Source organism: Miscanthus floridulus, chromosome 5 (genome assembly GCF_019320115.1).
Source record: "Miscanthus floridulus cultivar M001 chromosome 5, ASM1932011v1, whole genome shotgun sequence".
Lineage (NCBI taxonomy): Eukaryota > Viridiplantae > Streptophyta > Magnoliopsida > Poales > Poaceae > Miscanthus > Miscanthus floridulus.
In genome coordinates, this window is record NC_089584.1 from 63,402,738 (window position 1) to 63,417,453 (window position 14,716).

At 40.5% G+C, this 14,716-nt stretch overlaps 1 non-coding gene across 1 annotated transcript; it reads right to left on the reverse strand.

Annotated features, from left to right (window-relative positions):
- Window positions 1-717: 717 nt before the first annotated feature.
- On the reverse strand, window positions 718-825 carry LOC136455793 (small nucleolar RNA R71). Its single transcript, XR_010759260.1, has one exon. It is a non-coding gene; the product is annotated as a small nucleolar RNA R71 (small nucleolar RNA).
- Window positions 826-14,716: the final 13,891 nt, after the last annotated feature.

A 14,716-nucleotide genomic window follows, 5' to 3' on the forward strand; every position in this document is an offset into this window, starting at 1 on the left:
ATTATCTGTGCGCTTGTGGATTACTTAATATATATATAAATTTACAAGTGTTCTCAATAATTACCAACAACGCATTTCTGGTATCATTCCTAGGGATGACAACTTGGAATTAAGGTGATGCTAAGAAATCTTAACAAGCATTTCTTACGCCATTGTCGGGGAGGGGCACATAGCTAGAGAGAATTGATCAAATAAATACTTATTGACGAAATCGTAACACCTCTGCTTTAGCAGGCTTACCCTTGTTTGTCTTTGTTCATATCTTATATAGGGTATTGTAGGATTGGTCCTAATTCATCAACAAATTTTATCAATTAGAATCAAACCAATCAAGAGGAAGCTGAACACCAATTTCGGCTGACAAGACTCTGCGTGAGTTCTCTGCTCCAAGCACTAAGAAGATCCGCACTTGACCAACACTCAAAACCAACTACCTTGAGTTTGAACTCAAGCTAAGCCTCATCAACATGGTGTAAGCTACTCCATTCAGTAGAAAGGCACATGAAGATGCCAATGCTCATCTTCAGAATTTTCTAGAGATTAGCAGCACAATTGTCATCAAGGACGTTGCTCAAGACATCATACTACTATGCCCTTTCCATTCTTGCTAGTGGGAAGGGTGAAGGAGTGATTCTACACCAACAAAGATAACATCAATACGTGGGCAAGATGTTCGAAGGCCTTTCTAGCAAAGTTTTTCCCTATAGGCAAGACCAATGCCTTAAGAGGAAAGATTTCTAACTTCCAACAATAGAAAGGAAAAACCATTCTAGAGGCATGGGAATGTTTCCAATAATACATTTTAGATTGTCCTCATCATGGGAGGAAGATTGGTTGCTCATGCAAAACTTTTACCATGGATTAACTCAAAAAGCTCATGAACAACTTGATGCTACTGCTGGAGGATCATTTATGTCACTCACCCTTGGAAAAGCTGAAACTATCATGGAGAAGATAGCCCCTAATCAAGGCTGGTCTCAATATAATATTCAAGCATGCAATAAGAGCGAAGAAGTACCAGAAGAGGTGTGTGCACTATCAATTAAGATGGACGTACTGTTGAATTGGCTTGAACAGTGAGCCAATTACAAGAAAGATCGTCAGGGCATTCAAGATGCTTTTAATTCTCAAAACATATGTGGAGAATATTTCGACGTTGATTTCCCTGAATATCAAGAAGACGCAAACATTGTCATCAACAATTCTACTCCACAACAACAGAGACAAGGATGGAATCAACAACAATAGCGGTCAACTTACCAAGACCAAGTTAGCTATAATAGAAAGATAGAATCATAATTAGCCAAGTTGGCTGCCGCTCTGCCTGTTATTACTAACCTTGAGAAGGTCAATGCCATAACCACAAGAGGTGGCAAATCTACTCGTGATCCGCCATATCCGATAAGGATAGGTAAGAAACCAGCAGCAGCACAAGAGGAGAAGAAGGACGATGAAGTTAAAGAAGTTGAGCCACAAGCACAAGAAATAATGCAAGATTTTCATGACACCACCTTCCTACCATTTCCCATGTAGAAATCGAAAAGCCAAAATGGATGAGTAGTTTGATAAGTTTGTAGAGGTAATTCAAAAGTTATATATCAATATTCCTCTACTAGATGCTATATAGGTACCTACCTATGCAAAGTACCTTAGAGACATCTTGAACAACAAGAGACCACTGTCCACCACTAAGGTAATCAAGTTAATGGAGGAGTGTAGTGTGGCCATCCTGAACACATCACTAGTGAAGAAGGATCCAGGATGTCCCACTATCGATTGTTCGATCGGAGACCAGAACTTTGAGAATGTTCTATGCGATCTTGGAGCAAGTGTTAGTGTCATGCCCAAGAAGGTTTTCGAGAAGCTCAACTATTCAATGCTCATGCCAATGTCAATGTGTCTGCAACTAGCCGACCAATAGGTTTGCTACCCTACAGGAATCGTCGAGAATATTCTGGTAAAAATAAAAGTTTCCTTGTTCTAGTGGATTTTGTAGTACTTGACATGCATGAGAACATGAAAACACTCCTCATTCTTGGGAGGCCCTTCCTGAGCACTACAAATGCACACATTGATGTTGGAGCCAGAGAAATCAAATTCCATATCAATGGCAAGGAAGGGCGATTCGCTTTCAAGGCAAGACCGGAACAATGCTCTAATTTGGAGTGGCAAGAGAAGCTAGTACAACCATCAGGATCTCCATCTTCGGGGCCGACTGACGCACCCGAGGAATAAACACGACTGGAGAAGTCCGGTTCGGTAGACTTAAAATTCCGAACCCTCGCCGGGAGGTAAAATCGGTAGTTATCCATATTTACTTTTTCACATTGCATTAATTATCTTATCTTAGGATATTTACTTTTCAACATCTGCATTAGAAAAAAAATAGAAATTTTCATCATGGCATTATAAATTCAAGCCCCATGCAAGTAATTTTTACGGAGCTTTTCTATTCCCTAGAAGAATTTTAGTGAGCTTCTAGGATTCCATGCTCAGTGTGTAGTTGATGTTGACATCGCTATACAAGATTTTGAAAGGACAAAATTTTGGAGAGAAATATCTAAGGAACTTACTTGTTACTGTCCTTGTACGAATGAAATTCATCACCCTACCCTACGCTTTATGCATAAGTGGCTAGGATTTTCCTTATTTCCTAGAAATGATTTTCGCACTGTAAGAAATGATGAACTTAAGCTGCTTTATGCCATGGTTAAGAGAAGAAAGGTTTCACCGGTCAAATTTATGATCAGACAATGGATAGAAATTCTTGAACTTAAGGGAAATGTTGGATGTACTTCTTTGGTCACTCGCATAGCCAAAAATTTGGGTCTTTTGGAAAATGCTTCCATTGCTTACATTGATGACATTCCCCATTGGTATATTGATTATGAATATTTTGTCCAAGCACACATGTTAAAAAAGAATAAGGATGGGAAACTTGTCATGATGTACACGGATTATACAATTGAGATCCCATTACCAGACTAGAATCTTGGTTTGTATGAGGTGGATTCTTTTGTTTTTGATTTATAGGTTAAGGAGGCAACCCCTCGCAGGAGTGCCTCTGCAAGATTGACTCACAACCCACAGCCTAGGTACCTTGATGATGATCCAATTCCAGAGGGATCGACTTTCACCATCTATGTAGGCTGGGATCAGCCGAGATCCTACCGCATGTATCAACCTGAGCATGCTGGTTGGGAGCAGCCTGCTCCTCAGCACTCTGAGAGCTCCTGGCAGTAGGGCTCAAGTGAGCAGTGGCAGGATGGCAACTTTGACTACTATCAACAACAGCAATATGAAGAAGTTTCAAGCGGCTACCAGGGAGGATGTATGTCCTTTTTTGCTTGTGGCTACCATGATCAGCCCATGGGCTATCATGACCAGCAGATGGATTATGCCCGCCTCGACACCAGGCTCACCACCATCGAGGAGACCTAGCAAGACATTCAGAACACGCTTCACTAACACTCCCAGTGGCAAACAGAGATGGGAGAGCGCATTACCAACATCTAGCAACATCAGCAGCAGGAGAATGAGAATTGACACTACCTATTCTAGGGTCTCAACATTGACCCACCATTCTGATCGACCGACCACAGCAACACCCAGCTTAGGGGAGGAGGATTCCCCAGTATCTAAGGTAAGTTTTCTTTTCTAGTATTTTGTTTCCGTTTCCTCTTATTTTTTGAGTCTGTCTTATATATTTTAAAAAAAGATGCATAACTAGAAAACAAAATAAAAATTGGACTTTTATATATTAGTAAGGTGTGATCTAAAAAATGATGAGAACCAAATAAAAAGAGTGTGTATAAAGTTTGCTTTAAATTTCTATTTTTAAAGAGCCAATAAATAAAAAGAACTTGAAGATGATGATTCACAATGGAAATGATGAATAGTTGCTCTGTTATAATTGCTTTCAAGTACCTAGTTTTTAGCCTTGAATTCTCCTGAGTTTTGGATAAGATTGTTTTGACATGAGAATTTGCTCTGAACTTGAAACTTATGGGTAGCATATGCTTGATCTAAGTCCAAGTAATTGATGGATATGATATGAGAAGGTCTGAGCTGCTGTTTATCTTATTCCTAGTGACACTAAAGTTCTGAAGATTTCTTTTGAAAAACATAAAAATGCAACATGATGAGTTCCTGTATGACAAAGCTTGAATTCCTACCAGAGCCAAACATGATATTTAAGCTAGGAAAACTTCCACTCTTATATGCTACTTGTTTTGTATTGAGTTTGGTCAAGCTTTGTTAATCCTTATGAGAGGTTTGTCATGCTCTTAAAATCAACATCACATACACACCACCCACATATGCACTACTCCTATACTGGGGGTAAGCGCAAAAACATTCATTCCATCTAGATCCACCCAAAAATGTTTTACTCCTACACTGGGAGTAAACACAAAAAAATATTCTAGATAGGTATCCATCCACCAAATAAATACTCCAAATTCTTGTTGCTATCTCTTAAATATTTTACTATAGAAAAGAAGCATGGGATATCCAAGAGTTATTCATAAAAAAAGAGAAAAAAGAAGAAAGTTGAGAAAAAATGGACAAGTGTCCGAGATATTTAAAACAATGGGTACTTAGATGTCCGCCTGAAAAAAGAGAAGAAAAGAAATGAATAATATAGCCCATGTTCTCTTGCAAATGTTTCCAAGTTTCAAAAGAGAGACAAGTTTTCAAGGAGCATAGTAGAATTAAGTTAGCCACCATATATATCCACCATATATTCCACGCACATGCACATCTTGATTTGATTGTAAGACTTAACTCTCTTTGGATCCGTTGTTTGACTTTACAATATATGTATTTGCATGTATGCTCTTTCATGTTATCACCATTCCTATGAGCTCCACATAAGCTTTAGTTGTAGGAAGAGAAAGGCATAACATCATTTTTGCCTTAGTGAGGATCCACAAATACCACATATTTTGAGAGACTTGAGAGTGTCATACAATGGAAATTTTGAGTTTTATTTTTAAAAAGTTGCAAAAACTCTAGAATAATGGTTGAACAAAGAACTTGAGACATAGTGCTTAACTTGATCGTTCTGTCTTTCAATTGCTCAAGACCTAAGTGAAGGCTATAAGGCCCATGGTTGAAGGTAAGATGGGTAAGTTTGAAAGTCAAATTAGTTTGTTCTAATCCGGAGGAGAATTCTTGTTTGAACACATGTGTACTTTTGAGAAGTTGTTTCAATGTTTTCAAAAATCCTAAAACTCCTAAACCATTGCAAAAAGTTTGGCATTGCTTAGGGATGAGCAAAGGTTAAGCTTGGGGGAATTTGTTGATGGTAGTTACCATCCATCATAAACCATCAATATAATTTGAAATTATGCATAAAAATGATCACCAACATAGACTTAGAGGTTTAAACTAACAATTTCCATGAGTTTTGGTGAATCTATGTTTTCAGCAGGGTTTATTCCAGAAAACCATCAAGAGGATGAAAACGTCAAATTAAATCACGCTTATCCACAGCAAAAACTACCCTAGAAGGTTCTAGAAGACTCGAGAAGACACCACACCGAAGCAGAGGCCGAGGCGCTGCCACCAGCTCCACCTGCAGACCGGCCGGCACCTGGCCCTACCTGTCAGTCTCCACCTCGCTACGTCAGTTCTCCACGACCTTCAAGATTGCATCTACACCGTTTATTCAAGTCGATTTCATCTAAGGGCTTAGGATTGATGCTCCAGCATATATATACTAGCCCCTACCCCCTCACTAAAGCATTGCCATATGTCAAGATCAGATAAAAAATTAGGGTTTCTAGAGAGAAGAGAATAGAGCTCCAATTCTTCAAAGTTCTAGTATAGGCTAGCTAGCAAGGTTCAAGTACAGTTTGGGCTATTGCTCAGGATTCTGGATTCACCGTATAGAGGCCGGTTTCTCCATTGTATCCCTCTTTATTTATGACTTTGTGCTACTTCAATGTTACGTTGCTATTTATTATGTTCCTAGTTTTCTCTAGTTATATGCTTGATATAGTTATGATTGATGATGAATATATGCATATGTTTGCAAAGTGCTTAGCTCAAAGATCGAGTGAGTTAAGTGGTCGACATTATGTAAGCATGATGCTTAAATATTGTTTACCTATGGATGCATTCTACACTCTGGGTCATGTGGTATATCGCGGATGTGACACTCCCGTTGAGTCCTTTGTAGTCTACTCCCAATTTGTAGAGCAAGTAGAACCTGGTTACAAAGGGAGTCAAGCTCTGTTCTTGATCATCCTTAGTAATGTTCCTTATCCACAGATACAGAGTTAGTTATGCTATAAATGAGAGTGTATATACTTGGGTGTACAAAATACTTAGTAAATAAGGAATGACTTAGGAATCTTTTTGTGGCAGAACCTCCTAAGGAATCGGGCCCACGTGCACCTATTTTTGTCTTAATAGACCTCAGATAGCGTACATGAGTTCCCAACAACTCAACAGGTCTATCGGGTGTCCTCGGGAAACCCGAATCATCCACGATTCTCTTTTCAAACAGAATCCCAATCACAGACATTGCAGATTACAACAGTTTATTCAAATATATACCAGAGTAAAAGATAGCGGAAGTCTTAAGATAACATAGTTACAAACTAGTTGTTTTCAAACTTACAATACCATAAGTGTCATACAACCATAGTAGCGGGATAATATTACATTAACTTTATTTATCATACAAACTAGTGCCTCGTCCAAAGGCCATTCATTACTCCTCATCGTCGTTGACTTCAAACACCGACATGCAGTAGGGACCAAAACAAGCCTGCACATGTGACTCACCTACAACAAGGGTTCACAAACCCTGAGTACAAAAGTACTCAACAAGACTAACCCGACGTAACGGGTGTAAGACTTTAGGGATGCAGGGGTTTGGGACAAGGTAAGGATGTAGCAAAATTCAAAGTCCTTTGCCAAAAGCTTACTATTCTTATCCCATTTTCAAATTTTACCCTTAAGACCTTTAGTTCATTATCTCAAACTAATTGTACTTTTCCCATATTCCATCCCTGCTCATTCCATTATTTTCTCATATTTTAGTAATTCACCAGTCCTGCATTGCTTCTGTAATGAATCGAGTCTCCATATCCGCGGAGCACCGGCAATTCGAATTGATTCAAGTCCCAGCTGGGGACTCCTCATCACACGACATATGTAGAACTTAATCTTGCATATATCAACCTTGCTACCGGATCCTCATATACTAAGCCATCTCCACGCCACCCGAGAGCACAGCACACCTCAAATCCGGCCACATTCCAGCCACGAGGGTACACGCTACTCCCGCCATCTCTCCACTCCCAGTGCGTGGGCATTCATCTTAGTATCGGATTAGCCGAAGTAGGCTTACCAGAGTATGTGACCAGTACTACAAAGTGTCTCGTTCAGAAGATCCACAATGAGTGGCCTTTAAGCGACATAGTCGGCAACATTACCCAACATTCAAGATAAGTCACCAGACTAGTCTCTAGTTCATTCTACCTTCTTTGTTTCTTTGGCCAGTATGCCATCTTTGATAGTATCAAAACTTTTACTTTGAAAGCCTACCATAAAGCATACTAAGCATACTATGCCTTTATAAATGAAAACATCTTCAAGGATGGTAAACAATTATCAAGGTAGGTAATGCATCAAGTAGGTAACATTTGAATAAATCAACTTAATGCAATAGATAACATAGGTGATAAACTTTTCAAAGTAAACAAGGTAAGGGTTTAATGCATAAACCGGGGCTTGCCTTCATTGACGATCTCAGGTTCCGGATCAGTACCATGATTATCGAATCCCATGACAACCGGGGATTCTTCCAGAACTTGCTCAACTAGAATCGTTTCACTCTTGGGTTCTACACGAAACGATAACATATGCTTTAACATGATGATAATGTAAATATGATGCTTTCATGGTACATGAAATGTAAAAACACCCGCAAATGATTTTCTTTCACGGTACAGTTGCAAGCCAACAAAACCAACTTGCAATCCTACCATCAAGAACCACACATGTGACTTGACCAAATGGATCTTGAAACCCCACTAGTCACAAAACATGACCAAAACAAGATCCAACACTAATCAAACACTTAGGGTTTGCCTTTATTTATTTTTGAATTAATTTGGAATTAAGGCCAAAAATGAGCTTGTTCCAAATGACCTGAAAATTTTATGTAAGTTTCCTTATAACAAATTAATGTACCAAAATAAATCTCATAATTTTTGGAATTATACAGTGACCTACAAAAATCATGGAAATTGCATTTTTCAATTAATGGACTGAATATTTGAACATTAAAAATTTATTCAAATTTCAAGTTTCAAATTTTTAAATCATACTAGAACATGTACAGAAGTTACACACAAAATTTCAGAATTTTTGGAGCTATTATGAATTTCCTACAAATTCCCAAATTTTCAGCACTATTCACAAATTCAGAAAATAAAAATTTTCACTGTTCTTCTTCCTCACTCGCACTGACAGCCAGGCCCCACTGTCAGTGACTCAAAGAAGTCACGACGGCGCTGCCCTCACTGGCCGGCCCCAAAATGCGCCGACGTTGACGCTCCGGCGAGGCAGACCGCACCCAAATGACCTACACACTCCTACGAACTCTCCTAGCCCTCAGATCAGAAGAAGGCGCGCCGGAGAAGGCTCCACGCCAGCCATGGCGGCTCAAGCACGACGGCTCACGGCGTAACCCCGGCAATGGCGCAGTAGAGTCTAAAACAATGTAAGTATCACGCTCAATAGCTCACCACGGTCACGTCGGTACGTTCAGTGAAGCCGGAGACGGTCTGGAACGGCCTGGCCACATCGAGGCGATGATGGCAGAGCTCCGGCCGGTCTCGGGGAAGAAAACGTTGCACCGGGCGACTCCGGCCAACCCAAGTGGCGTAGGCAAGCCGTAGAGAAGCGCAAGGCTGAGGCGATCGAGTAGGCGTAGCTGGGCACGACGGATGCTGCTCAACGGAGGCTACGGCGAGCGGCGGAGCTAGCTGGCGGCGGAGCAGAGCAGAAGGGGAAAAATAGGAATGACGATGGCGGCGGCTGCTATTTAAAGCCGGGAAGGGGTTGCCCGGCGTCGACAGCGCACGCCCGAGCTCACCACGGCACCGGCTGCGTGTCAACGTGCGAAGAAGCGGCGTGAAATGCTCGGCGGCGACGACCGCGTGGCGCCGACAGCAAGTAGAGAGATGGATGTTGATTTTTGAAATATTTATAGAACTGCCACTGCGTCCATTTTTCAAATTACTCACAAATTTTCTAAAGAAGTTGAAAATCTCCAAAAATGAAAGTTGTTCAAGTTTTCAAACTCTACAACTTTACTTCTAGAAATATTTTCAAATTCTGCCTCCATTTTGAAATTTGAATTTGGGGTGCATTTGAGCATGTGAATCATTTCAAAATTACTCCAAATTTTATATGTAAACTTGAAAAACTTTGAATACCAAAGTTGATCTACATAAAATAATCTCCAACTTTGCTTTTTGTCTCAACCCCAAATTCCACATGGATTTTGAATTAGCCAAAAGGGGCAAAAAGGACTTTTATAAATTGATTTTGAATTCAAATTTGTTTTGTCTTCCTTTTACTTAAATTTTGATTTTTGACCAGTAACATGTCCCATTAGGGTTATTTGAGTCAAAAGACACATGACCTCACATGATCACATGAATTTTCACCCTTGTAGTCATGATCTTTATTTAGGGTTTTGAATCACACCACATGAAATAACAACATTCTGAAATAAACCTTATTTAGTGAATGCATTCCAAACTTTATACTATATGAATGCTTTGCAATGCATATGATGACATGTCAAATTTTTAGTGCTAGGTCAAAACTCCAGAGGTGTTACAACCCTTCCCCCTTAAAGAAATCTCGTCCCGAGATTTAAAACTTAAGGCTAAGTAATGGAAAAGGAAATGTGTCAAGCTAACACATCATAACTTTATTCAAAAGGCTAGTGAGGGGGTTTTCTATTCTATTAACAAACGAGACAAGTTACAATATAGACAAGGTATTGCAACTAGATAGAAGCAAAGAAGTTAGGAAAGTTCTCTTCTAAGTAATCCTCGGACTCCCAAGTAGCTTCATCTTCAGTGTGTTGATTCCATTGTACTTTGTAGAACTTGATTGTACGTCTATGAGTGACTCGATCTTTCTGATCTAAGACTCTAATGGGGTACTCGGCATAAGTCAAATCAGGTTCTAGTTCTACGTCACCAAAGTCGATCTCTTGGTCAGGTACTTGAAGACACTTCTTTAACTGAGATACATGAAAGATATCATGTACCGCTGACATGTGATCTAGTAGCTTGACGCGATAGGCGACTGGTCCACATCATTGTTGGATCTGGAAAGGACCGACATAATGGGGTGCCAACTTTCCCCGAATCCCAAAACGATGAACTCCTTTCATCGGTGATACCTTGAGGTAGACATAATCTCCCACTTTGAATTCTAGCGGTCGTCTCCTCTGATCAGCATAGCTTTTCTGTCGGGATTGTGCTACCTTCATATTGGCTTGTATGAGTTTAACTTTCTCTTCAGCTTCCTTGACCACATCCGGTCCAAAGAACCAACGTTCTCCAGCTTCTGACCAATTTAAAGGTGTTTGGCACCTACGGCCATACAGTGCTTCGAATGGTGCCATTTTAATGCTCTCTTGATGGCTATTGTTATACGAGAATTCAGCTAAGGGAAGGCATTCATCCCATTTAGCACCAAAGGAAAGGACACATGCTCTTAACATATCTTCAAGAATTTGATTTACCCTTTCAGTCTGTCCATCTGTTTGCGGATGATAAGCAGAACTACGGATAAGTTTAGTTCCTAAAGACTCATGTAGACTTTTCCAGAACTTGGATATGAACAATGACCCTCTGTCAGAGACAATGGTCTTGGGTGCCCCATGCAAACTGAAGATTCTATCAAGATAAAGCTTTGCATACTGCTCCGCTCGATATTTATCTCTGACTGGTAAGAAATGAGCTATCTTGGTTAGCCGATCAACAATAACCCATATTGAATTGTAGCCTGCAGATGTCCTGGGCAATCCTACGATGAAGTCCATATAGATATCTTCCCACTTCCAAGATGGAACTGGCAAATAATGTAATGGACCTGCAGTCTTCATATGAACCGCTTTAACTCTCTAACAAATATCACACTTGGCTACATATTGAGCTATTTCTATTTTCATTTTGGTCCACCAATATCTCTTTCTCAGGTCATGATACATTTTGTTGCTACCCGGATGAATGGAGTATCTTGTAGAATGAGCTTCATCAAGAATCTGCTTTCACAGCTCTGGATTTTTGGGTACTACCAATCTATCCTTGAACCATACGACATCTGATTCATCAATCTTGAAACATGTTGGTCTCCTAGATCTGACTTTATCCTTAATATGGGCTATGTCCTTACTTTTCTGTTGAGCAGCAATGATTTGATCTTTGATAGTGGACTCAACTACAATATTGGACAGGGAACCTTGTTCTATGATTTGTAAATCTAGATGCTCCATCTCTTGACACAATGTTCGCTGCATAGGTTCTACAATTAGGCAATGACAATGACTCTTGCAACTCAGGGCATCGGCAACCACATTAGCCTTGCCCGGATGATAGTGCACTTCTAAATCATAATCTTTAATAAGTTCCAACCATCTTCTTTGCCTCATATTCAATTCTGACTGGGTGAAGATGTATTTCAAACTTTTGTGATCCGTATAGATATGACATATATTGCCCAATAAATAATGTCGCCAAATCTTGAGTGAATGAACAACAGCAGCTAATTCAAGATCATGGGTGGGATAATGTTCTTCATGCTTCTTGAGTTGTCTAGAAGCGTATGCTATGACTCTGCCTTCTTGCATCAGAACACAGCCAATACCAATTCTAGATGCATCACAATAGATATCAAATGGCCTCTCGATATTAGGTTGTGCTAATACTGGTGCAGTTGTCAGCAACTTCTTCAATGTCTGAAAGGCCTCTTCACATTCTGTTGACCATACAAACTTAGTTTGATTTTTCAACAATCCAGTAATTAGCTTCGCAATTCTAGAGAAGTCAGGGATGAACCGACGATAATACCCAGCCAACCCTAGAAAACTATGAACTTGATGAATAGTTGTAGGTGCTTTCCAGTTAAGGACTTCTTCTACCTTGCTTGGATCAACAGCTATACCTTCAGCAGATAGCACATGACCCATAAATTGTACTTCCTCTAACCAAAATGCACATTTACTGAATTTGGCATATAGTTGGTGATCTCTTAATCTCTGTAGAATAATGCGGAGATGTTCCACATGTTCCTCTTTGCTCTTAGAATAGATAAGAATGTCGTCAATGAACACCACTACAAACTTATCCAACTCAGGCATGAAAACTGAGTTCATCAGGTACATGAAGTGAGCCAGGGCATTGGTCAACCCAAAAGACATAACTAGATACTCATATAGACCGTATCGGGTAGTGAACGCTGTCTTCGGCACATCTTCTCATCTGATCTTAATCTGGTGATAGCCTGACCTTAAGTCTATCTTCGAGAACACCTTAGCTCTTGCAAGTTGATCAAAAAGCAAATCAATTCGGGGTAAGGGGTATTTGTTCTTTATGGTGACTTCATTTAACGGCCGATAGTCAACACATAACCTTAAGGTTTGGTCCTTCTTCTTCATGAAGATAGCAGGGCATCCCCAAGGTGATGAACTGGGTTGAATGAAACCCTTGTCTAACAACTCTTGTAGTTGCATTTTTAATTCTGCTAGTTCTTTGGGTGGCATCCTATATGCTCTTCTGGACACTGGTGTTGTCCCTGGTTTCAGATCAATTCTAAACTCTACGTCTCGGTCTGGTGGTAGACCAGGCAGATCATCGGGAAAGACATCCATAAACTCACATACCACTAAAATTTTCTCAGCTCCTTCAACAATAGTTGCACAGACTGTTTCCACTGTACTCTTAGGAAAGGGAAGTTGGATGAGAAGTTGGGTTTTGCTGTCAGGTGCATTTACCCTTATGGTTCTACGCAGGACATCTATGATAGCCCCGTGCTGAGTTAACCAGTTCATACCAAGGATCACATCTATATCTTGATCCTTTAATATCAGCATATTGGTAGGGAACTCATAACCTCCCAAATCGATAGGTACATGCTGAACTACCTCCCTTGTACAGATTCGTCCCCCGGGCGACTGTATATGGTAGGGTTCTTTTGTTTCCCCAATAGCTATCCCATGCTTCACAACAAATGTACGATTGATGAATGTATGGGATGAACCAGAATCAAATAAGGTAATTGCAGGATGCTTAGCAATGGGAAACATACCCATCATAACTGGTTCTCCTTCTGGAATAGATTCCACTTGAGTATAGAAGACCCTTCCAGTTTTCTTCTCAGCCTGACCCTTCTGATTGTTCTGAGCATTGCCCTGGTACTGATTCTGAGCTTGATTAACAGGGGCTTTGGGTGCATCAGGATTGTTCTTCCTAGGATATGGACATTCTCAGGAAAAATGTCCGAGTTTACCACAATTATAGCATGGAAAATTGTGATTCTGGGGAGTAGCATTGCGGTTTGCATTATTTGTATTATTTTGCTGCTGCGGTGCTTGATAAGTATAAGGCGTTTTAGTTGCAGGGTGAATAAAGATTTGCTGCCTGCTTTGGCCTTGTTGTGGGCGGAATGGTGCACGACCATGATTCTGAGGATGGTATACGATCTTCTGACGCTTTCCACTCGACGATCCGGAAGCAAATATTTTCTTCTTCTTCGCCTCCTTGTGTCGGCGGTAATTCTCCTCTAAAGCGATAGCAATGTTGATTGTCTCGTGGTAAGTTGCGTTACCACAAGTTGCCATCATGGTCTGAAGTTTAGTGTTCAGGCCTCTAAGAAAATGATTCTTTTTCTTCCTGTCAGTATTCACATACTCAATAGCATACTGCAACAGGTGGTTAAAATGCCCAACATAATGCATCACTGGGTGCTCCCCTTGCTTAAGAGCCAAGAACTCTTCTAACTTCATGGTCATCACACCGTCTGGAATATAGTGTGCCCTAAAGGCATCCTTGAACTCCCTCCAGTTGATTTGGTGACCAGCGGGCTGTACTGCCACCAAATTTGCCCACCAGGCACCAGCAGCTCCTCGGAGTTGTTGTGCCGCAAACCTTGGTTTCTGAACCTCGGTACAGTGAATCAGCTTGAACTTTTGCTCTATTGTCCTAAGCCAATCATCTACTTCTAAAGGTTCTTCTGCCTTAGAGAACACAGGCAGACGGGTGTCAGTAAAATCCACATAGGTTGACTCATCATTTCCATTATTACGACGACCACGATTAGGGTATGGTGCCTGCTGGTTCTGCGCCAATTCCCTTAACAGCCTGGCATTCTCTATCGTTGCATTGACAAGTGCGGCTATGACATCTGCCATAGTTGAAGGCATTGGTGGAGGATTTGGGCACTGATCATCATCATGCGAGCCACTAGCACCAGTTCGGGTGATAGGACGAGGCATCTGTTAGAGAAACACATTTACTTACATTATTCTTTATTGAAAGCATTTAAAAGGTTTCATGCTACAAAGGGTCCTTATTTATATTACATGTCTTGTATCCCACAAGACAACCCTGGTTTTCTAGGAAAGCAGTAAAGGAACTACTACTACTCCAAGCTCTCAGTCTTCTGCATCCGTGCC